The sequence below is a fragment of the Thalassophryne amazonica genome, chromosome 1, assembly GCF_902500255.1.
Source record: "Thalassophryne amazonica chromosome 1, fThaAma1.1, whole genome shotgun sequence".
Lineage (NCBI taxonomy): Eukaryota > Metazoa > Chordata > Actinopteri > Batrachoidiformes > Batrachoididae > Thalassophryne > Thalassophryne amazonica.
The window spans coordinates 125,190,215-125,214,888 of record NC_047103.1 but is presented as its reverse complement, the minus strand read 5'-3'; the positions used below and the strand labels follow the sequence as shown (position 1 = coordinate 125,214,888).

General features: G+C 43.3%; 1 long non-coding RNA gene across 1 annotated transcript; it reads left to right on the top strand.

Moving 5' to 3' along the window:
- The first annotated feature begins 969 nt into the window (after positions 1-969).
- On the top strand, positions 970-23,043 carry LOC117520332. Its single transcript, XR_004563608.1, has 3 exons — positions 970-980; positions 15,227-15,236; positions 22,961-23,043. It is a non-coding gene; the product is annotated as an uncharacterized LOC117520332 (long non-coding RNA).
- The last annotated feature ends 1,631 nt before the right edge of the window (positions 23,044-24,674 follow it).

Sequence of the window (24,674 nt, the reverse complement as noted above, 5' to 3'; positions counted from 1 at the left end):
TTTCAAGGATCAAACCTCACCACACCTCACCCCTCTGTGCTCCCGGTCCGGCGCCGCCTCCTGCCCGGATCATTGAGCGGGGAGCCGGCTTGGACAGTGCGCCGGCTCCTGGACGTCCGTCGAATGGGCCGGGGGTTCCAATATCTGGTGGACTGGGAGGGGTATGGACCCCAAGAACGCTCCTGGGTGAAGAGGAGCTTCATCCTGGATCCGGCCCTCCTGGCCGACTTCTACCGCCGACACCCTGATAAACCTGGTTGGGCGCCAGGAGACGCCCGTTGAGGGGGGGGTCCTGTTGTGTGGGCCGCCAGAAGAGGAGGTACTGCTGGCCCACCACCAGAGGGCGCCCTGCCTGAAGTGCGGGCTTCAGGCATGAGAGGGCGGTGCCGCCACGGACACAGCCGGGAGTGACAGCTGTTACTCATTACTTCCTGACAGCTGTCACTCATTCTTCATCATCTCACTCCATAAAACCCAGACGTCATCTCCACCTCATCGCCGAGATATCATACTTCATTGGAGGTAATATCCTCAGCCGTTTTGTGTTACAATATTATTTGTATATTGTGAGTGTTTGCAGGAGTACCGGTACCTCTGTCGGTGGAAGCTGAGAGAGCGCTAGAAGGCACTCTTTTCCCCTGAGGAATTACTACAGTACTCTGCAAGTTATAGAGTGAGAGGTGGAGGTGGCATTCCCACTGTTATTGTTACTGGGTGTGCACACACCTACACTTGACTGTCTTTGTTCTTGCCAGCAGTACCAGATCCGACAGTCGGGACGGTGATCACCTGGGAATTCGGGACTTGGCAGCTCCAGTATTCACCAGGTTCGGTGGTGGCGGAAATCGTGTGGTTCCGGCTCTTCTCCGGACAGACGTCTTCTATCCTCGAGCCTGCCCACACATCACCTTTGTGATTTGACTGTAATTATATTCTGAGATTGTCTGTATTTAGTTGTGCACATTTCACAACATTAAATTGTTACTTTTTGGCTCATCTATTGACCATTCATTGCGCCCCCTGGTGTGGATCCGTGTCACTACACTTTCACAACATCAGTCCTGTCAAATGTAATGCTGTAAAATTTGTGGACTTCATATTTCAAACAAAAGAGGTATATTACCATTAAAGTTTTTTAATATTAGTACATTGTAAATCTATAACTATTTTCCAACACGGTCTTCTTTACTTTACCCCTCCAAAATGTAATAGGAAATATCGTTAGATTACCCGCTAATAATTTTTCATCAAATATGTAGTATAATTTGCCCCCCTTTCCACTGACCATCCTTGCAAAATATAAAATAAAAATAAAAGACCTTGCAGTACTTCACAGTAGTTTGGATAATGTTCTCAATCAATTTTAATCACCAATGTGATGATGTGTAGAAAACAATCACAATACACTTGATATACTGTAGGAAACTACATGTCATAAATTCATGAGCATGGCCAGTCACTGCTGACCTGCGAACTGAAGGGTGTTGTGGTTTAGGGTCAAACCACATTACCACCCCAACAAGCTTGGGGACCACCTAATGTGCAGTTTGCACATTTTCCCCTTGATTGGAGTAAGTGGTATAGAGAATGAATGAACATACACTTCACATAGATAAATGAAAATCTGTCTAATGCACTTCTACCTTTCACCTTTATCGCCACAAATGACAAAGAGAATAAAATTGAAAACATCTCTCATTTTTATTGTTTCAGAACTGAAGGGACTGAATGGGAACAGTTGTTTAGGGTGTACAATTCTGAAGTGAAATGTAATGGAATAGAGCCCTCATAAGGTCACTCATATGAACAACAATTCATCTCAATCTTTCAAATCAGAATGTCAAAGTCTGTTATTGTTGACAAAATACAGCAATATTAAAAGGTAAGTACATACTGAGTTTTAATTTTACAAAGATGTGTAAAAAGAGACTTTCAAAATACAGGTGAAATGCCCTCATTGTTAATTATGCTGACTTTTATTTTTATTTATTTATTTATTTTTTGCCGTTTGTTGTGTGGTTGCTATTGTGACATACGAGGTCTGTGAGAAAAGTATCCAACCTTTTTATTTATGCAAAAAATATATGGATTTGATTAATATGTTTTTACGTCAGCCAAGCTTGAACCTTCGTGCGCATGCATGAGTTTTTCACGCCTGTCGGTTGCGTCATTCGCCTGTGGCAGGCTTTGAGTGAGCACTGGTCCACCCCTCTCGTCGTTTTTCATTGCGAGGAAATGGCGGAATGATTTGGGCTTTGTTCCATCAGAATTTTTTCAGAAACTGTTAGAGACATGCAGCTGGAAACCATTCGGAAAATTCACATGGCTTTCAGTGAAAATTTATGGGCTTCACAGAGATTACGGAGTGTGGTTACTACCGCTTTAAGGACGGCCCACAATGGCGCACGGCCGCGCCGCGCTCCGAGCCGCGATCAACAGGCAGAAACCACCATTTCATTTCTAACGGATGGCTGTGTCGATCCGGGGACCCGTCGTGTGCAATTTCTCTGGTTATCACAAGAGCTGGACATCAGCGATTTTCCGGCAGATTTCACTTTTAACAAAGAGATTTTGGTCATGGAAAACCGCGGCGGAGGCTTCGCGTGTCATGACGGAGCCGCTGATGGAGCAAGACAAAGAACACCTCCATTTTGGAGTGTCAGAGGACAAGTTGGGACATGCCTATCTCGGAGCGTGGCACGCCGTGTGCCATTGTGGGCCGTCCTTAAAGCGGTAGTAACACTCGTTATCTCTGTGAAGCCCATAAAAATTTTCACCGAAAGCCATGTGAATTTTCCAATGTTTTCCAGCTGCCTGTCTCTAACAGTTTCTGAAAAAATTCTGATGGAGGCAAAGCCCAAATCATTCTGCCATATCCTCGCAATGAAAAAACGACGAGAGGGGTGGACCAGTGCTCACTCAAAGCCTGCCCACAGGCGATTGACGCAACCGACAGGCGTGAAAAAAACTCACGCATTGCAGCACGAAGGTTCAAGCTTGGCTGACGTAAAAATATATGAATCAAATCCATATATTTTTTGCATAAAATAAAAAGGTTGGATACTTTTCTCACAGACCTCGTAATGGGCCTTTGAAATTGTTCACCAAATCGAACCTTCTTTTGCAGCCATCAAAAACGTCATTTGCTGGAAAAGCAGCTGTAGTGAGGTATAACGAAACAGCAAAAATAAACAATATTTATATAATGTTTTGCATATATACAGTTGTATGTAAAAGTTTGGGCCCCTATGATTTCCATGATTTTCCTTTATAAATCTTGGTTGTTTGGATCAGCAATTTCAGTTAAATGTATCATATAGCAGACAAACACAGACAAAGAAGTGAAATAAGTTTATAAGAGTTACAGAAAGTGTGCAATAATTCTCTAAACAAAATTAGGCAGGTGCATAAATTTGGGTACCCCAACAGAAAAAAAATACATCAATATGTAGTAGATCCTCCTTTTGCAGAAATAACAGCCTGTAAATGCTTCCTATAGCTTCCAGTGAGAGTCTGGATTCTGGTTGAAGGTATTTTGGATCATTCTCCTTTACAAAACATCTCAGGTTTGTTGGTTTACAAGCATGGACGGCCCGCTTACAATCACACCACAGATTTTCAATAATATTCAGGTATGGGGACTGACATGGCCATTCCAGAATGTTGTACTTGTCCTCTGCACGAATGCCTTAGTAGATTTGAGCAGTGTTTAGGGTTGTTTGTCTTGGTTGAAAGATCCAGCCCTGGCGCAACTTCAACTTTGTCACTGATTCATGAACATTGTTCTCAAGAATCTGCTGATATTGACTGGAATCCACGTGACCCTCAACTTTAACAAGATTCCCAGTACCTGCACTGGCCACACAGCCCAACAGCATGATGGAACCACCTCCAAATTTTACTGTAGGTAGCAAGTCTTTTCTTGGAATGCTGTGTTCTTTTTCAGCCATGCATACCACCCCCTTGTTATGTCCAAATAACTCAATTTTAGTTTCATCAGTCCACAGCACCTTATTCCAAAATGAAGATGGCTTTCCAAATGTGTGACTGTTTGTGCGTGTAAGCAGAAAAGGATTCCTCTGCATTACAGCATCTCTTTGGTGAGCTGTATAGTTGAACGATGCACAGAGACACTATCTGCAACAAGATCATGTTGTAGGTATTTGGAGCAGGTCTGTGGGTTGACTATGACTGTTCTCACCATCCTTCGCTTCAGCTTATCTGAGATATTTGTTGGCCTGCCACTTCGGGTTCTTAACTAATACTGTGCCTGTGGTCTTCATTTCCTCACTAATGTTCCTCACAGTGGAAACTGACAGGTGAATATCTGAGATAGCTTTTTGAATCCTTCACTAAACCATGATGTTGAACAATCTTTGTTTTCAGGTCATTTGAGAGTTGTTTAGAGGCTCCCATGTTGCCACTCATTAGAAGAGATGCAAAGAGGGGAAACATTTGCAAATGGCCACCTTAAATACCCGTTCTCATGATTGGATTCACCTGTGTAAGGAGGTCAAGGGTCAATGAGCTTACCAACCATTTTGTGTTCCAATACTTAGTGCTAAATATATTCAAATCAATAAAATGACAGAGGTGCCCAAAGTTATGCACCTGCCTAATTTTGTTTAAATAATTATTTCACACTTCTGTAAATATAAAAACTTATTTCACTTCTCAAATATCAGGTTTTGGCTGCTATATGATATACAGTAGTGTTCAGAATAATAGTAGTGCATGTGACTAAAAAGATTAATCCAGGTTTTGAGTACATTTCTTATTGTTACATGGGAAACAAGGTACCAGTAGATTCTCACAAATCCGGTGAGAATGTTGTTATAGGTATGTTGTTATAGGCCTACAATATATACAGAATATCTGTAGTACAGGTAATATACAGTACTTCATGTAATTTCTTCCACATTCCCATTTCATGTATTTTATAGAATCGAAAGGCTACCAGTCACTGGTGGTAGAAGAAGAATTTTTAATGCTGAGGCAGGAGCAGCCAGCAAATACTGCTGTTAGACTGCCACAAATCAGGGCTGCAGTAATTGCAGATCAGGGAGTATTTACAAATATAAATACTGTGAGCGAGACCACCACAGACCGCATCCGCAGGAGGAACCATATGGCAATGAAACAGTTCTACAGAGTTCCTTTTCAAAGGAACTCTGATGCTGTGAAGGAGGTCAGATGCCAATAAGTGGAGCTAAAGAATCAATTACTATACTGTTACTGTATGCCTTGTCATATCCTGCAGTTCCTGTAGAGTCAAACTAGAGTCACTTTTACGTAATTGTAATTTGACTTTTTTTTCTTTAGAGAATAATGGAGTTTGAAGCTGAGGGGGCACATCATGTCTTCTTTTATGTCGATGAGGCTGGCTTCAATCTGTGTTACCAGTTTTATTGATTGCTTTGACGTAGTAGTCGACTCAAAATCCACATTTCTCAAAACAGTTAATGCAGAGGCCTAAACAGTGGCACCAAAGGTCAAAATGACACATTTTGCTCGCAAAAGGCTCCAACTCTGCTAAAACATTTAAAATATGGACCAAAGCAAATTTTGCCCTCAAACAACACAACTTGCACACAAGTGCATAAGCGCTTCCAATCAGTCATTAGACAAGGGGCATCAAAATACAAAATGCAGCACTCAGTGTGAATCAGTGCTGCATTACTGGTCATTGTACCTAAGAGCTACAGTAATGACTGAGCAGCTTACATGTCAGTGCCATTTGTAGTCAAATTTGCCTTCTTGCAAAAAAATAGATCCAGAATCAGATATGCTGTGATGAAATTTTATTGATTGCAGTATTCGTTCTTGATTTTTTTTTTTTTTTTTTAGATTGTGGCTAACAAATGAATATTCCAACAGAAACCACATATAGAGTATGAAAGAAAAATAAAATCCATCACTGTGGTAAGACATTAGAAAAATAAAAATAATAATTCTGTACAATAAAGAAAAAAAATCTCTTCTAGTCTATTCTCTCTTGACGAATAGGCCACATGGCCTCATCTACATCACACTCAATATTCTCCCTTGCGATGCACCTAGGGAAGAATCTTCTAGCATGCCTTATCCATCCTCGGCATGCCTCTGCATTTATATCTTGGGCAGCAGTGGTAATTGCATCGAGCAAGGGCATCTGCTAATAGGGGCGGTGATCGTATACCTTCCATCTCCATGCACTGAAGAATTCCTCTATAGGATTTAAAAATGGAGAGTATGGAGGAAGGAACTGCATCATCATCCTCGGGTGCCCCACAAACCACTCATTCACCACACGAGAGTGGTGGAATGACACATTGTCCCAGATGATTATAAACAGTGGCATGCCAGGCCTCAACAGCCCTCTTTCCTGAGGCGGGGTGAGCCTGTCATGCAGGGTGTTCAAGAATGCAATGAGGTGCTCACTATTGTAGGGGCAACAGCTGGAATATGGCTGTGGACACCATCATTAGAAATAGCAGCAACACATAGTAATGTTGGCGCCCCTCTGCCCTGGAACTGTAATAGTGGCCCTATGCCCAATGAGGTTCCTCCCACATCGCCTCACTTTACAGAGGTTGAAGCCGGCTTCATCGACATAGATGAAAATATGATGTGCCCCCTCAGCTTCAAGCTCCATGATACGCTAAAGAAAAAAAAGGCAAAATTACAATTACATACAGTAGAAGTAACTCCAGTTGACAGTAATTGCATGATATGCCAAGGCACAACAGTATAGTACTGTAATGTGTCCTTACCTCCACATATTGGCATCTGGCATTCTTCACAGCATCAGAGTTCCTCTGGAAGGGAACTCTGTAGAGCTGTGTCATTGTCATATTGTTCCTTCTGAGGACACGGGCAATTGTTGTCTCACTCACAGTATTTACATTTCTAAATACCCCCTGATCTGCAATCACTGCTGCCCTGATTTCACGCAGCCTAATGGCATTATTTGCCAGAACCATGTTCACAATGGCTGCCTCCTGCTCAGCATTCAAAATTCTGCGTCTACCACCACCGACCGGTAGCCTTTCGATTCTATAAAGAATACATGAAATGTGAAAGAAATTACATGAAATACTGTATATCACTACAGATATATCTGTATATACTGTATGAGCAACATTACCTGTTCTCCAGTCGAAAAACTCTGACAATGGATGCAACCGTGTTTCTATTGAGAACAGGTTGGACTCTTTGTCCAGCCTCTCTAAGTGAAAGACCATGATTTACCACATGATCAATCACAGTTGTCCAAATTTCATCTGTGACTTGAGCCCTTCCAGCTACACCTCCACCTCGCACACGGACTCCTCTTCCTTGGACTCCTCTTCCCCCGAGCCCTCTACCTCTCACTCTCACGCTCACTCTCACTCTCACTCTCACCCCTCACTCTCACTCTCATGTGCCTTAGACCATCCATGCTTGCAAGTTACCACACACAACATGGCACCTTTTAAGCCTGCAGACTGATTGCAAATTGAAAAGTTGTGTGAAGCAGTGTCAAACAGGTGCTCCAGTGATTTGATACCGGTCAAGATGTTTCTAAGAGATGGGAACATATGGTTTCTGTTTGGTTACCACAGCTAAAGCAATGGAGTTTGGACTGCTTGAATGACATCTGCGTTAACTGATTTGCAAAAGGGTGGGGGAAGTGTGTCAAACCAATGACAATGGGTTAACTCATTTGCAAGAGCCCCGGCCTGGGGCTGGGTCTGTTAGTCATGGGGGGGGGCGTCTCCTGGGGTTTGATGGAACGGTCCTCTGGGAGGCGCTGGGAGTCCCCGTGGGTGACTTTGGATCCCAGAGGGACCTCGGGTGTGGTTATTACCCCTGGAGCTGGTGGGATGTCCTCTGGGGGGTGTTGGTCCCTACATGTCGTCCGGGGGCAAGAGTCGACAGGAATGAACGCAAAGGTTGGAGACTCTAACAGGTTTGCTAATGAAACAGAGGGCAAAGACCATTAAGTCAACAAAGGATGTCTCTGCACTGGAGTGTCAGCTGCGGAGCAGTCTGCTGCAGACAGGCTCAGGGTGGGAAGGATGAGCTCCAGGATGAGAGTGATGGTCTCGGCACGGAGTTCCCTGTTGACAGAGAAGATGGCGGCTGGAAGCGTGCGTTATCCAGCTGAGGGAAGAGCTGGAGAGGCTCAACATTGAGATGATCAATGACTGCATGAAGAAATTAACATTGCAGGTGGAGCAGCTGATGATGGAGCTGTCGTCAGAGCACAGTAACGCACAGCTCCTGGAGACGGGCCTTTCCCAGCTGGATCGTCAGCCACAAGGAGCCGAAACTGAAGCTGCAGGAGGTGTTTTTTGTTCCCAGCCAACATTCCAGCCATGGTCCCTGGAGGGGGCTTTGTTTTTTCTGGCCCAGGTCCGTGTGGTCGCCGGGAGGCTTCCCGTGAGGGTGGGGTACTGTTGTGGGCTGGGGGTGTTTGGCTGGCTTGGTTTTTGTTTTCTGTTTCTCACACCAGGTGGTATGCATTCAGGACTGAGTGGCTGAGCATTAGGACCTCACCCTGAACACCTGAGGCTTGTTTTCACATGCAGGTCATCAGGACTCACAGCTGTGGTGTATCTTGTCTTAATCAGAGATTGCTGCATTTAAACCTTGAATGCACAGTGTGTGATTGCCAGAGACTCGACCTTGTGAGCAGACGTGTGAGATCGACGTCAGGAGAACAATCTCACCATCACGGATGCAGAGACCGCTCCAGGTTTGACGCCACAGTCTGTGAAGGAGGATTGGGTGAGGTCTCACGCTCTTCAGCACACTTCCTGAGGTAATTTGGTTTTGGTGACTTTTATGAAGTAATGACAGTGGATTTGGTGTCCCTCACACCTTGTGTTAGTGAGCTGTCATGTTATGCTAATTGTCTAATCAGCTTCTGCTGCAGTGGAGATTTGAACTGAGTTGTTCCGTGCCTGCAGGATAAGAAGCTGATGTATAGATTTAAGCCAGGAAGTGTTTGCTGATTGCGTGCACCTTTGAGTTGTGTCTCTCTGTGTGGAGTTGGACTCACCTCATGTTTTCTTTCTTCACAGACTCGGTTTGTCGCGGCCACCTGGGGGTGTCGGCGGGGTCCCTGGGTCCGAACTGCTGTGGCTCCGGACTGTTTGCGCTGTTGAGAGCGCGCCGTGTTTCCACCTCACCAGACCGCGGACTTTTTAGATGTTTAGCACGTCACTCACTGTTATGTTTATTCAATTCTGTTATCCTTTGAACCGTGCTCTGCTTATTTTATGCTGGGTCCTTTCAAACGCTGGGTCGGTGCTCCGACCGCGTCTGAAACATAACATGCTGCCATCTCCAATGATGGTGTCCTGTGCCATATCCCCACCATTGGGCCCTACAACACAGAGCGCCTCAGAGCATTCCTGAATGCTCTTCATGACATGCTGATCCCACCTCAGGAGAGAGGGTTGTTGAGGTCTGGCTTGCCACTGTTTGTCATCATATGGGACAATGTGGCATTCCACCACTCTCGTATTGTAAATGGTTTGCAGTCCACCCTCGGATGATGGCGCAATTCCTTTCACCGTATTCCCCTTTTTTGAATCCAATAGAGGAATTCTTTAGTGCTTGGAGATGGAAGGTTTATGATCATCACCCCAATGATCGGATGCCCTTGCTCAATGCAATGACTGCTGCAGCCCAAGATATTGATGCAGAGGCATGCCAAGGCTGGATCAGGCATACCAGAAGGTTTTTCCCTCGCTGCATTGCCAGAGAGAACATTGAATGTGATGTGGATGAGGCCATGTGGCCCATTCCTCAAAACAGAAGAGACTATCAATCGTACTGTACTCTTACTGTACTCTATACTCCTATAGTATAGGCCTACTAAAGATTTTTGTTCTTTACTGTAAAAGATAGATTTTTTTATTTTCCTAATTTCTTATAGGCCTACAGTAATGGATTGTATGTATTTTGATTTACATACTTTCTGCAGGAATATTTCAGTTGTCAACCACAAAAAAGCCTGAAAAAAAGAATGTAATTGAATCAATAAAATTTGCATCAAAGCAAATCTGATTCTGGATCCATTTTTTGCAAGAAGGCAGCAAACAGCACTGGTATGTAACAGTTATGGGCTACAATGTCAACCAATGGTGCATATATTGGTGCTGTATTTTGTTGTTCATTGTATTAAGATTGATTGTAAGTGCTCATACACTTGTGGGCAAGTTGTGCTGTTTGAAGGCAAAATTTGCTTTTGTTCCGTATTTTAAATGTTTTGACACAGTTAGAGCCATTTGCTAACAAAATGTGTCATTTTGACCATTGGGGTCACTGTTTAGGCCTTTGTCTTAACGTTTTTGAAAATGTGGATTTTGAGTTGACTGTTTGCGTCAAAGCAATCAATAAAACTGTAATCTTTTTAGTCACATAGCACTACTATTATTCTGAACACTACTGTATTTAACTGAAATTTCTGAGCCAGACAACCAATGATTTATAAGGAAAATCATGAAAATTATCAGGGGTACCCAAACTTTTGCAAACAACTGTATAGTCTATGGATTCAACATATTTAAGACAAACGGTCATTGGGCCACAACAAAGATAGCTAATATTTTTGACTGACCCACATCTAACTCAAAAACCTATTTTTCAAATCCTGTTTTTGCAGGCAGCTGTTACACGCAAAGTTCAGGAAGAAGATGGTAGCTCACTACTCACAACCATGTGACAAGCAAAGCTGGAGAACTAGGAACCAGTGCAGGTAGACCGGGGGTGCTGACTCCTCAAACTGAAGGTCATCGTGCAAACTGAAAAGATCAGACCTCTATCCGAGACCTTGACCACTGAGAAAATTGCAACCATTAAAGCGAAGACCAGAGCCAGGAAACGTTCCATGAGACCAGACGTGGATGGTGACACTTTAGTGGACAGAGAGGTGGATAAATCCAAAGTTATCAGGATGAGCACACTGGAGTGCACTGCAAAGGACTTTTCTGATGTTGTCTTTGGAATTCTTTAGGCAGAAGAATCCACAGAAAAAGTGAGAGCCCAAGAGCAGAGACTTACCCAGAACAAGACTCAAATGATGATTCTTGTTTCATTGAGACATCAGCATCATTTTGACCAGCTAATGCTTAGCCTAGGCTCATGTGTCATACATCACACTGACAAAGTGAGGAACTTTAGTATTTTCTTCTGATTTTCTTGTTGCTTAATGCTGACAGATTACCTTATTTGTAGTCTTTCTGACACCTGATTATGTTTTTTTCTCTCTGTTCAAAGTGTGGCTCCATCCAGAAGTGGGAGTTGGTGTCTTCTTCTGCAATGGTCATGATGGTATCTGTTATAATGTTTGTCAAAAGACTGCTTTATCACTCTATGCGGCTTTTCAAAAACAGACAAAAATGAAGCAAACCATACAATGATAAACAATAAATTTCAATCTGTGCACAAATCTGCAGGTATTCGCTGTGATTATTCCATGTGATTATTCCATATGATCATTAGGTAAGTCCCTTCAGCTGCTCCCTTGTTTGCACTCGGGGTCACCACAGCAAATCCAAGGTGGATCTGCATGTTGAATTGGCACAAGTTTTACGCCGGATGCCCTTCCTGACGCAACTCCACATTACATGGAGAAATGTGGCAGGGGTGGGATTTGAACCCGGCACCTTCTGCACTGAAACCAAGTGCATTAACCACTTGGTCACCACTCCTGCAACCATTCCCTATGATCATTACATGTGATTATTATGTGTTTTTTCCATTTAGAGGTGGATTGGCCATTGAGAATACTGAGACTTTTCCCAGTGGGCCGATCAATAAATGGGCCGATGGCCGCTTGGTAATATAACAGACTTTCTGATGTTGGCTTTTATTTCTCATTATGTTGTATGGGGATCACTTTTGGAGTGTTAGTATTGCTGTAGAACAGGAGCTGCGAGGCAACATGCCCCCACCTGCGTGTCTGTGGTTAGAACGAGACCACACAATAAAGGAGCCATCCGTTTTGCTGTGCTTGAATGATCTTTGGTTGTCCCGTGTTTTAATGCTCAATACGCCTGCAACAAACCCTTATCGGCTTGGTTACATTGGTGGCAGCAGTGGGATTGCTGAAGCAGGTCATGCTTTTCCGTGTACGTACTAAGCTGTTAATTCGCAGTGTTGCCATGCTAGCTTAGCTGCTAACTTGATACCGAGCATGGTACTTCAAAGACTGTTGCGGCAACGTTGCAGACATGTGGTGTGGCGATGAAGACCCGCTGAAGCCCTACATGGCGTGGACCGCCAATAACTTGCTTAGCAGAGATGTTAGGGTCAACCTGGCTGCTCCTTTTGCTTTTTTGTGTCACTCATTCATACAAATGTTTCGCCTTTCATATGCTGTGAATGAAAACACTCCCTCTTTTTCCAGCTACAGGTCTAAGAGATTTATGTCTCCATAAACATTCAAATCAAACATGTAATTTACTCACTTCATAGTAAACTGCATAGTGTGGTGTGTTGCAACCCCAATTCCAATGAAGTTGGGACATTGTGTAAAATGTAAATAAAAACAGAATACAATGATCCTCTTAAACCTATATTCAATTGAATACACCACAAAGACAAGATATTTAATGTTCAAACTGATACATTTGATTGTTTTTGTGCAAATATTTGCTCATTTTGAAATGGATACCTGCAACACATTTCAAAAAAGTTGTGCTGGGGCAGCAAAACACTGGGAAAGTTGATGAATGCTCAAAGAACACCTGTTTGGAAACAGGTGAGTGTTATAATTGGGTATAAAAGGAGCATCCCCAAAAGGCTCCGCCATTCACAAGCAAAGATGGGACGAGGATCACCACTTTGTGAACAACTGTGTGAAAAAAATAGTCCAACAGTTTAAGAACAATGTTTCTCAATGTTCATTTGCAAGGAATTTAGGGATTCCATCATCGACAGTCCATAATATAATCAGAAGATTCAGAGAATCTGGAGAACTTTCTTCACATAAGCGGCAAAGCCAAAAACCAACACTGAATACGTGTGACCTTCGTTCCCTCAGGCAGCACTGCATTAAAAAGTGACATCATTGTGTAAAGGATCTTACCGCATGGGCTCAGGAACACTTCAGAAAACCACTGTCAGTTAACACAGTTCGTCGCTACATCTACAAGTGCAAGTTAAAACTCTACCATGCAAAGAGAAAGCCATACATCAACAACATCCAGAAACACTGCTGCCTTCTCTGGGTCCAAGCTCATTTGGAATGGACAGATGCAAAGTGGAAAAGTGTGCTGTGGTCTGATGAGTCCACATTTCATATTGTTTTTGGAAATGATGGACGTCATGTCCTCTGGACAAAAGAGGAAAAAGACCATCCAGATTGTTACCAGCGCAAAGTTCAAAAGCCAGCATCTGTGATGGTATGGGGGTGTGTTAGTGCCCATGGCATGGGAAACTTACACATGGAACCATCATTGCTGAAAGGTACATCCAGGTTTTAGAGCAACACATGCTTCCATCTAAGCAACGTCTTTTTCAGGGACGTCCCTGCTTAATTCAGCAAGACAATGCCAAGCCACATTCTGCACGTGTTACAACAGCATGGCTTCGTGGTAAAAGAGTGCAGGTACTGGACTGGCCTGCCTGCAGTCCAGACCTGTCGCCCATTGAAAATGTGTGGCGCATTATGAAGCGCAAAATATGACAACGGGGACCCCGGACTATTGAAAAACTGAAGTCATACATCAAGCAGGAATGGGAAAGAATTCCTCCTAAGCTTCAACAATTAATGTCTTCAGTTCCCAAGCGCTTATTGAGTGTTGTTAGAAGGAAAGGTGATGTAACACAGTGGTAAACATACCACTGTGCCAGCTTTTTTGAAATGTGTTGCAGGCATCCATTTCAAAGTGAGCAAATATTTGCACAAAAACAACAGTCTATCAGTTTGAACATTAAATATTTTGTCTTTGTGGTGTATTCATTTGAATATAGGTTGAAGAGGATTTGCAAATTGTATTCTGTTTTTATTTACATTTTACACAACGTCTCAACTTCATTAGAATTGGGGTTGTACAACTAAATGTAGTTAAAGTATTGGAAAACAATACCATATTCACATCCTGATTAGTTTTACAATAAAACACCTGCATACATATTACTCAGTGATGCAGTGCACAAATTACAAGTATTTCCTCTTTTGTCATGCTTTATTCGCTATACATTATGGTGAGCTGTTTTTGCGCATGTTGTCATGATCTGGCCATTTAGGGCCTGTTGGTGTAGTTCGAGACCCTGTTCCTCTGCCATGCTCTGAGCCTTCTGGTTTTTTTTTTTGGTTTTTTTTTTTGGTGGTGTTTTTTGTCATGTCACGTCAAGTTTCCATGGTCATGCTTTGGTTCTAATTGGTTTTGTTTCATTTATTCTCTGTGTATCATTTGCTTGCCACATTTATGGTTTTACTTTACTGTTTATTGTTGTGCTTTAAATCTTGGTCACTTAAGTTGCTGTAGTCTTAGTTTTGTTCTGTTTTTCACAGTTATTGTTTTATGCTTTAGTCACAGGTTTTGATTGTTGTTTATCTTCTCTTTTTCTTAACAGATCAAGTTCTGTTTGTTATTTTTTGCACCATTCTAACTTTAGCCACGTGGTGAGGTCTGTCTTAGTTAAGTTTATACCTTTTTATTTTCTGTGGTTTTCTGTTCTTGTCTCTGTTTGGTTGTGGGTGGGGTCACTTGCACTTAGTAGTTTCGTCTGTCACACCCACCTGTCTGCCCTGTCTTGTCTGGCCACGCCCCTTCCAGCATGTTCCTCACACCTGCTTCACATCACGCCTGATTACTCTCTTGGTATTTAAGTCCTCACTTTCCCTCTGTCCTCTGCCAGTTTGTTGATTGTGTGTCACATCCTCGCCTTTTTGTCTTAGTCTGTTTGCCTCGTTTTTTGAACCTTGCTCGTTTGTCTCGATCTCCGCCACGCTGTGAATCTGACCCCAGCTTATGAACTGAACTACGAATCTGCCTCTCGTCTGTCTGTACTGCCGCCCCGCTGACTGCCTTTTTGTGTACCGAACCATTGTTGCCCATTTCTTAATAAAGCCTATTTTTACCTACACGCCTCAGCCTGCGAGTCTGCATTGTGTGTCCTGCCACTTTCCATGCCACGACACACACAGTCATGACAATTGTTCAGTATACAAATAATGAATGTGTTTGAGTTCAATGGTACGAATATTTCATGACGTGAAAGCTGGAACATACCATTCAATGAGGTGTGTGTGTGTTTGCGCGCGTATGTGTGCAGAGTGCAATGGTACCAAACGTATGTAACCAAATTTGCATGCGAAATTGCACTCTAAATGTAATGCAACACAAATGGGACAAATGATCCATGTCACGTTACATATACTCAACAAAAATATAAACGCAACACTTTTGGTTTTGCTCCCATTTTGTATGAGATGAACTCAAAGATCTAAAACTTTTTCCACATACACAATATCACCATTTCCCTCAAGTATTGTTCATAAACCAGTCTAAATCTGTGATAGTGAGCACTTCTCCTTTGCTGAGATAATCCATCCCACCTCACAGGTGTGCCATATCAAGATGCTGATTAGACACCATGATTAGTGCACAGGTGTGCCTTAGACTGCCCACAATAAAAGGCCACTCTCATACATCTCATACAAAATGGGAGCAAAACCAAAAGTGTTGCGTTTATATTTTTGTTGAGTGTACAAAGCACCAATCAAATGACAAGGATCTACTCAGTCATTATATAAATCATTATTATTATTATTATAATCTTGTTTTCCATACTTAAGGCAACTAGCCTGTTATGTGGGCCGCTGAAGAGGAGGTACTGCTGGCCACCACCAGATGGCGCCCTGCCACACTGGCACTTTTTGGCCCTTAGAGGGCGCACGGGTCGGTTGGCCTCTCTGACATCTCCAGGTGCGCTCGTTGGCTGTCAGCTGATTGTCATCACTATCATCCATAAAAGCCTGGGAAGGACACCATAACTCTGCCGAGTAATCAGCTTACCACACAGGTAAACCTACTCAGCCGTTTTGTGCCGTATGCACATTCATTGTACTGAAGTCTTTGCAGTTGTGACTTATACTTGCATCTTGTAGCTGGGTTTGTGAAAGTTGGAGGAGTTGGCGTCTCCACTCCTCACTTCTGACTTACTGAGTATAACCATTGACACTGCACGTTCTCCAGTTTTCCTCTGTACTCTGGGAGTATCTGGATTTATTCCTTCAGGAGGTTTTCTGTGAGTTGCTGACTGTTTGCTGGGTGTACACTCACCCACCGTAACCTGTTTTTGCTCCTGCCAGCAGTACCAGTCCGACAGCCTCGAGCGGGGGCCACCTGGGGAATCAGGTCTTGGCGGCTCTGGTGTATTGCAGCAGGCCTCCGGTTGGCGGTGGGGCTTCGTGGGTTCCGGCTCCTCTCTGGATAGGCGTCTCCTACCCTCGGGCCTGCCCACGTGTCACCATTTTGTTGTTAATTGGACTAAGCATATTCAACTTTGTTTGCACTTTTGCATAATAACTTATTTATTTGAACTCCTATTGACCGTTCATTTATGTCCCCTAACGTGGGTCCGTGCATTCACTTTCCCAACATAGCCAAAGTTCTGATTGCATCCAGACTTATTTCTTGCATGTAATCTTGCTCAAACGTATTCAGCACTACTGGGTTGTTAATTTATAGGTACAATTTGTAATCCCTTAAATAATGGTGTGCGTCTTTCACAGAGCTGAGGAGAGCTTTGTATTTGTTCCATCCAGTGTGTTGTGTGGGCTGCTGAAGAGGAGGTACTGCTGGCCCACCACCAGAGGGCGCCCTGCCTGAAGTGCGGGCTTCAGGCACGAGAGGGCGCCGGAGCAACAAGGAGTGACGGCTGTCACTCATCAACAGCACCAGCTGTCACTCATCATCACCAGCACCATAAAAGCCAGGCAGCAACTCCACCTCGCTGCCGAGATATCATCTACCAACTAGGTAATATTCTCTGCTGTGTCTGAATGTTGACTTACGTGTGATCTGTTTGCAGCCGTTGTCCTGTGGTGCCCTGTCAGCTGGGTTGGCAGTCAGTGAGAGTGCCGACGTCTTCGCCTCTCACTCCAACCAGATAAGTGGTAACAGGAGCTGCTATCGTGTTCCTATTTCGGAGGTGGAGGTGCTCCCTCCCGGAGGAACTGTTTCTGTGAGTGAGGATTTACTGGGTGTGTATCCACACACCCACCATTAACTGTCTCTGCTTCCTGCCAGCAGTACCAGGTCTGACAGCTGGAGACGGTGGCCACCTGGAGATTCAGGACTTGTTGGCTCCGGTGTTCTTCAGATCCGTTGGCGGTGGAAGCCGTGTGGGACCCGGCTCTTCTCTGGACGGACGTCTTCTACCCTCGAGCCTGCCCACACATCACTTTTCGTATAATTGAGTATCATTCTCAAACTGCATTTGTCTGTATTCCGTTGTGCACAGTTTGCAACATTAAATTGTTATATTTTGGCTTATCCATTGTCTGTTCATTTATGACCCCTGTTGTGGGTCCATGTCACTACACTTTCCCAACACAGTGTGCATTTTGTGAGGTACTTAATACAACCCCTGGCAATAATTATGGAATCACTGGCCTCGGAGGATGTTCATTCAGTTGTTTAATTTTGTAGAAAAAAAGCAGATCACACACATGACACAAAACTAAAGTAATTTCAAATGGCAACTTTCTGGCTTTAAGAAACACTATAAGAAATCAAGAAAAAAAAATTGTGGCAGTCAGTAACGGTTACTTTTTTAGACCAAGCAGAGGGAAAAAAAATATGGAATTACTCAATTCTGAGGAATAAATTATGGAATCACCCTGTAAATTTTCATCCCCAAAACTAACACCTGCATCAAATCAGATCTGCTCGTTAGTCTGCATCTAAAAAGGAGTGATCACACCTTGGAGACCTGTTGCACCAAGTGGACTGACATGAATCATGGCTCCAACACGAGAGATGTCAACTGAAACAAAGGAGAGGATTATCAAACTCTTAAAAGGGGGCAAATCATCATGCAATGTTGCAAAAGATGTTGGTTGTTCACAGTCAGCTGTGTCTAAACTCTGGACCAAATACAAACAACATGGGAAGGTTGTTAAAGGCAAACATACTGGTAGACCAAGGAAGACATCAAAGCGTCAAGACAGAAAACTTAAAGCAATATGTCTCAAAAATCGAAAATGCACAACAAAACAAATGAGGAATGAATGGGAGGAAACTGGAGTCAACATCTGTGACCGAACTGTAAGAAACCGCCTAAAGGAAATGGGATTTACATACAGAAAAGCTAAATGAAAGCCATCATTAACACCTAAACAGAAAAAAACAAGGTTACAATGGGCTAAGGAAAAGCAATTGTGGACTGTGGATGACTGGATGAAAGTCATATTCAGTGATGAATCTCGAATCTGCATTGGGAAAGGTGATGATGCTGGAACTTTTGTTTGGTGCCGTTCCAATGAGATTTATAAAGATGACTGCCTGAAGAGAACATGTAAATTTCCACAGTCATTGATGATATGACTCCCTTCTGTCTGATCATTTCTTAATAACATTTACTCTGACGGACTACCCAGCAGTGGGGAATAAGTTTCATTACACTAGAAGTCTTTCAGAAAGCGCTGTAACTAGGTTTAAGGATATGATTCCTTCTTTATGTTCTCTAATGCCATATACCAACACAGTGCAGAGTAGCTACCTAAACTCTGTAAGTGAGATAGAGTATCTCGTCAATAGTTTTACATCCTCATTGAAGACAACTTTGGATGCTGTAGCTCCTCTGAAAAAAGAGAGCTTTAAATCAGAAGTGCCTGACTCCGTGGTATAACTCACAAACTCGCAGCTTAAAGCAGATAACCCGTAAGTTGGAGAGGAAATGGTGTCTCACTAATTTAGAAGATCTTCACTTAGCCTGGAAAAAGAGTCTGTTGCTTTATAAAAAAGCCCTCTGTAAAGCTAGGACATCTTACTACTCATCACTAATTGAAGAAAATAAGAACAACCCCAGGTTTCTTTTCAGCACTGTAGCCAGGCTGACAAAGAGTCAGAGCTCTATTGAGCCGAGTATTCCTTTAACTTTAACTAGTAATGACTTCATGACTTTCTTTGCTAATAAAATTTTAACTATTAGAGAAAAAATTACTCATAACCATCCCAAAGACGTATTGTTATCTTTGGCTGCTTTCAGTGATGCCGGTATTTGGTTAGACTCTTTCTCTCAGATTGTTCTGTCTGAGTTATTTTCATTAGTTACTTCATCCAAACCATCAACATGTCTATTAGACCCCATTCCTACCAGGCTGCTCAAGGAAGCCCTACCATTATTTAATGCTTCGATCTTAAATATGATCAATCTATTTTTATTAGTTGGCTATGTACCACAGGCTTTTAAGGTGGCAGTAATTAAACCATTACTTAAAAAGCCATCACTTGACCCAGCTATCTTAGCTAATTATAGGCCAATCTCCAACCTTCCTTTTCTCTCAAAAATTCTTGAAAGGGTAGTTGTAAAACAGCTAACTGATCATCTGCAGAGGAATGGTCTATTTGAAGAGTTTCAGTCAGGTTTTAGAATTCATCATAGTACAGAAACAGCATTAGTGAAGGTTACAAATGATCTTCTTATGGCCTCAGACAGTGGACTCATCTCTGTGCTTGTTCTGTTAGACCTCAGTGCTGCTTTTGATACTGTTGACCATAAAATTTTATTACAGAGATTAGAGCATGCCACAGGTATTAAAGGCACTGCACTGCAGTGGTTTGAATCATATTTATCTAATAGATTACAATTTGTTCATGTAAATGGGGAATCTTCTTCACAGACTAAGGTTAATTATGGAGTTCCACAAGGTTCTGTGCTAGGACCAATTTTATTCACTTTATACATGCTTCCCTTAGGCAGTATTATTAGACGGCATTGCTTAAATTTTCATTGTTACGCAGATGATATCCAGCTTTATCTATCCATGAAGCCAGAGGACACACACCAATTAGCTAAACTGCAGGATTGTCTTACAGACATAAAGACATGGATGACCTCTAATTTCCTGCTTTTAAAGTCAGATAAAACTGAAGTTATTGTACTTGGCCCCACAAATCTTAGAAACATGGTGTCTAACCAGATCCTTACTCTTAATGGCATTACCCTGACCTCTAGTAATACTGTGAGAAATCTTGGAGTCATTTTTGATCAGGATATGTCATTCAAAGCGCATATTAAACAAATATGTAGGACTGCTTTTTTGCATTTACGCAATATCTCTAAAATTAGAAAGGTCTTGTCTCAGAGTGATGCTGAAAAACTAATTCATGCATTTATTTCCTCTAGGCTGGACTATTGTAATTCATTATTATCAGGTTGTCCTAAAAGTTCCCTGAAAAGCCTTCAGTTAATTCAAAATGCTGCAGCTAGAGTACTAACGGGGACTAGAAGGAGAGAGCATATCTCACCCATATTGGCCTCTCTTCATTGGCTTCCTGTTAATTCTAGAATAGAATTTAAAATTCTTCTTCTTACTTATAAGGTTTTGAATAATCAGGTCCCATCTTATCTTAGGGACCTCATAGTACCATATCACCCCAACAGAGCACTTCGCTCTCAGACTGCAGGCTTACGTGTAGTTCCTAGGGTTTGTAAGAGTAGAATGGGAGGCAGAGCCTTCAGCTTTCAGGCTCCTCTCCTGTGGAACCAGCTCCCAATTCGGATCAGGGAGACAGACACCCTCTCTACTTTTAAGATTAGGCTTAAAACTTTCCTTTTTGCTAAAGCTTATAGTTAGGGCTGGATCAGGTGACCCTGAACCATCCCTTAGTTATGCTGCTATAGACTTAGACTGCTGGGGGGTTCCCATGATGCACTGAGTGTTTCTTTCTCTTTTTGCTCTGTATGCACCACTCTGCATTTAATCATTAGTGATTGATCTCTGCTCCCCTCCACAGCATGTCTTTTTCTTGGTTCTCTCCCTCAGCCCCAACCAGTCCCAGCAGAAGACTGCCCCTCCCTGAGCCTGGTTCTGCTGGAGGTTTCTTCCTGTTAAAAGGGAGTTTTTCCTTCCCACTGTCGCCAAGTGCTTGCTCACAGGGGGTCGTTTTGACTGTTGGGGTTTTTACGTAATTATTGTATGGCCTTGCCTTACAATATAAAGCGCCTTGGGGCAACTGTTTGTTGTGATTTGGCGCTATATAAATATAAATAAATAAAATAAAAAAATAAAAAAATATGGGGCTGCATGTCAGGTAAAGGCACTGGGGAGATGGCTGTCATTACATCATCAATAAATGCACAAGTTTACATTGATATTTTGGACACTTTTCTTATCCCATCAATTGAAAGGATGTTTGGGGATGATGAAATCATTTTTCAAGATGATAATGCATCTTGTCATAGAGCAAAAACTGTGAAAACATTCCTTGCAAAAAGACACATAGGGTCAATGTCATGGCCTGCAAATAGTCCGGATCTTAATCCAATTGAAAATCTTTGGTGGAAGTTGAAGAAAATGGTCCATGACAAGGCTCCAACCTGTAAAGCTGATCTGGCAACAGCAATCAGAGAAAGTTGGAGCCAGATTGATGAAGAGTATTGTTTGTCACTCATTAAGTCCATGCCTCAGAGACTGCAAGCTGTTGATGTGTTGGAGCGTTCTTTTGTTTTTCATGATTCCATAATTTATTCCTCAGAACTGAGTGATTCCATATTTTTTTCCCTCTGCTTGGTCTAAAAAAGTAACCGTTACTGACTGCCACATTTTTTTTCCCCTGATTTCTTATAGTGTTTCTTAAAGCCAGAAAGTTGCCATTTGAAATGACTTTAGTTTTGTGTCATGTCTGTGATCTGCTTTTTTTCTACAAAATTAAACAACTGAATGAACATCCTCCGAGGCCGGTGATTCCATAATTTTTGCCAGGGGTTGTAGATGTCATCCTTGCTGCCAGTGTCCTGATGTGCTTTAGCCAGCATCCTTCTGGGGCTTGTGTTTGTATGTACTTCAATGGGGGGGGGGGGGGTGAGTTGGCACAGCATCTACACATGGATTTTGTGGTGGGCTAGTCTGGACCAGAAAGCCCAGGGCTGAACTTTTGTCCCAGCTAGCCCAGATTCCATGTGGTTATTCACTGTGATTAGTAGGAAAGCAAGTCAGTGAGGGGGTCTGCAAAATTTCAGTCAATACCTGTATATTTACTGTATTTTCAGCTCTGAAATTTTGGTTTCTGATAGATACATTTGAACCTCGTATTTTGAACCATTTTGGCATCTTTTAACATGCACAATGCCCAGAAAATTAAATCAAGACCTGCATGCCTATGAAGTTGTTTGTGAATCCTTGTTGCTAATCTTGCTGGCCACTAGAGGCCACCGTTGCATGTTTTGTAAGAGATGTTAGCGAGTCACTTTGCAAGAGCTCAAGTGTTATGGCTGCATTAGAAGCTGCAATGAGCCTGTTTTTGAACTGCATATCTTTCCCGAACAGGGTTTCGAGCTGAACGTTGAGCTTAAATCTGTACTTTGCTTTCAGTGAGATGCCTGCAGAAAGCCCGTTGGTCAGAGTAGGATGTGTGTTCAGTGAAGCAGAATGCCCGCAGCCCTCTGCCCTGTGAGTGGACGCTCCTCCACACCAAGTCCAGTAGATATAAACCAAAACCAACAAATAGCAGTGACAAGTGATCACAAACATGAATATGTACATCCACATTAAAGAAAAAAGCTCCGGTATATTGAGAACTGGTGCAATGTACAAATAAATGAACAATTTTACATATTATGACCATTTTAAAGGGAGTACGGTGGATTAGTAGTAAGCACTGTTACTTCACAGCAAGAAGGTGGTCGGATTGGTTCCCACCTGAGGCCATTGTGTGGAGTTTGTATGTTCATGTGGGTTCCTTCGGTGCTCCGGCTTCCAAAGACACATGGGTTATGTCAATTAGAAACTTTAAATTTACCGAAGGTGTGAAAGTGTTTGTCGGTCTGTATGTGGCCCTGCAACAGACTGGTGGCCTGTCCAGCAGGATGTACTCTGCCTTATGCCCTATGAAAGCTCCTTGACCCTTGATTGGAGTAAGTGGGCATATTGAATTAAAGTTGCACCAGTTTCAAGAATGCAGTCTTACTTTTTAGTTGCAGAATATTCATTTTTAGAAATACAAATATTCAACAAAAAGGCTAAAAGAGGGCGACACGGTGGGTTAGTGGTTAGCACTGTTGCCTCACAGCAAGAAGGTCATGGGGTCGATTCACACCTGTAGCCTTTCTATGCGTATCCCGACAACTGGCCCTGAATTGGGCCAGATACTGGCCTCTCTCTCCTAGCCTGTGATTGGTTGGCAGCCAAGACGCTAACATCAGCCCATGCGTCAGCCTCATGTTGATGTGACGCGAATGCTGCTCTCCTATTGGTCGTTTAGGAGAGGGAATTCTAGCGCTGCTCTCCTATTGGTCATTTAGGAGTGCGAAATCTCATTCCAAAATGGAGGCCAGTGTATGGCCCAATTCATAGTTGGGCCGGTTGTCGGGCTATTCTGTGTGGAGTTTACATGTTCTCCCCGTGTTTGTGTTGTGTGTGGGCAACCAGAAGAGGATGTACTGCTGGCCCACCACCAGTGGGCGCCCTGCCTGAAGTGCGGGCTTCAGGCACGAGAGGGCGCTGCCGCCATGGACACAGCCGGGGGTGACAGCTGTCGCTCATTACCTCTTGACAGCTGTCACCCATCTACTCAACATCATCTCACTCCATAAAGACCAGACGTCATCTCCACCTCGTTGCCGAGATATCATACTTCATTGGAGGTAATATCCTCAGCCGTTTTGCAATATTGTTTGTATATTGTGAGTGTTTGCAGGAGTACCGGTACCTCTGTCGGTGGAAGCTGAGAGAGCGCTAGAAGGCACTCTTTTCCCCTGAGGAATCTTCAGTACTCTGCAAGTTATTGAGTGAGAGGTGGAGGTGGCATTCCCACCGTTGTTGTTACTGGGTGTACACACACCCACACTTGACTGTCTTTGTTCTTCGCCAGCAGTACCAGATCCGACAGTCGGGGACGGTGATCACCTGGGAATTCGGGACTTGGCGGCTCCAGTATTCACCAGGTTCTGGGGCGGCGGAAATCGTGTGGTTCCGGCTCTCCTCAGGACAGACGTCTTCTATCCTCGAGCCTGCCCACACGTCACCTTTGTGTATTGACTGTAATCATATTCTGAGATTGTCTGTATGTTCATTGTGCACATTCACAACATTAAATTGTTATATTTTGGCTCATCTATTGACCGTTCATTTGCGCCCCCTGTTGTGGGTCTGTGTCACTACACTTTCCCAACAGGATATCTCGGCCAGCGTCATGGACTCCGAGGGGCGTCACCCGGCTGTTGAACAACCAATGGGAGAGCAGGGAGCGCAGGCGTCTGCAGGAGACGTGATTGGTGAGCTGCAGCACATTCTCACCGCCTTTACGGCTCGGTTGGATCAAATGACTGAGCAAAACACCCTCCTGAACCGCAGGGTGGAGGCTCTCTCCGCACAGATGGCGGCGAGCGCTCAGGGCGCTGCTGCAGCTCGTCCTCCTGCCGACCCTGTGCAGGATATAAACGTTCCAGTGGTGGTTCAACAACCCCTCCCACCATCCCCTGAAGCATACATAAGCCCTCCTGAGCCGTACGGAGGTTGT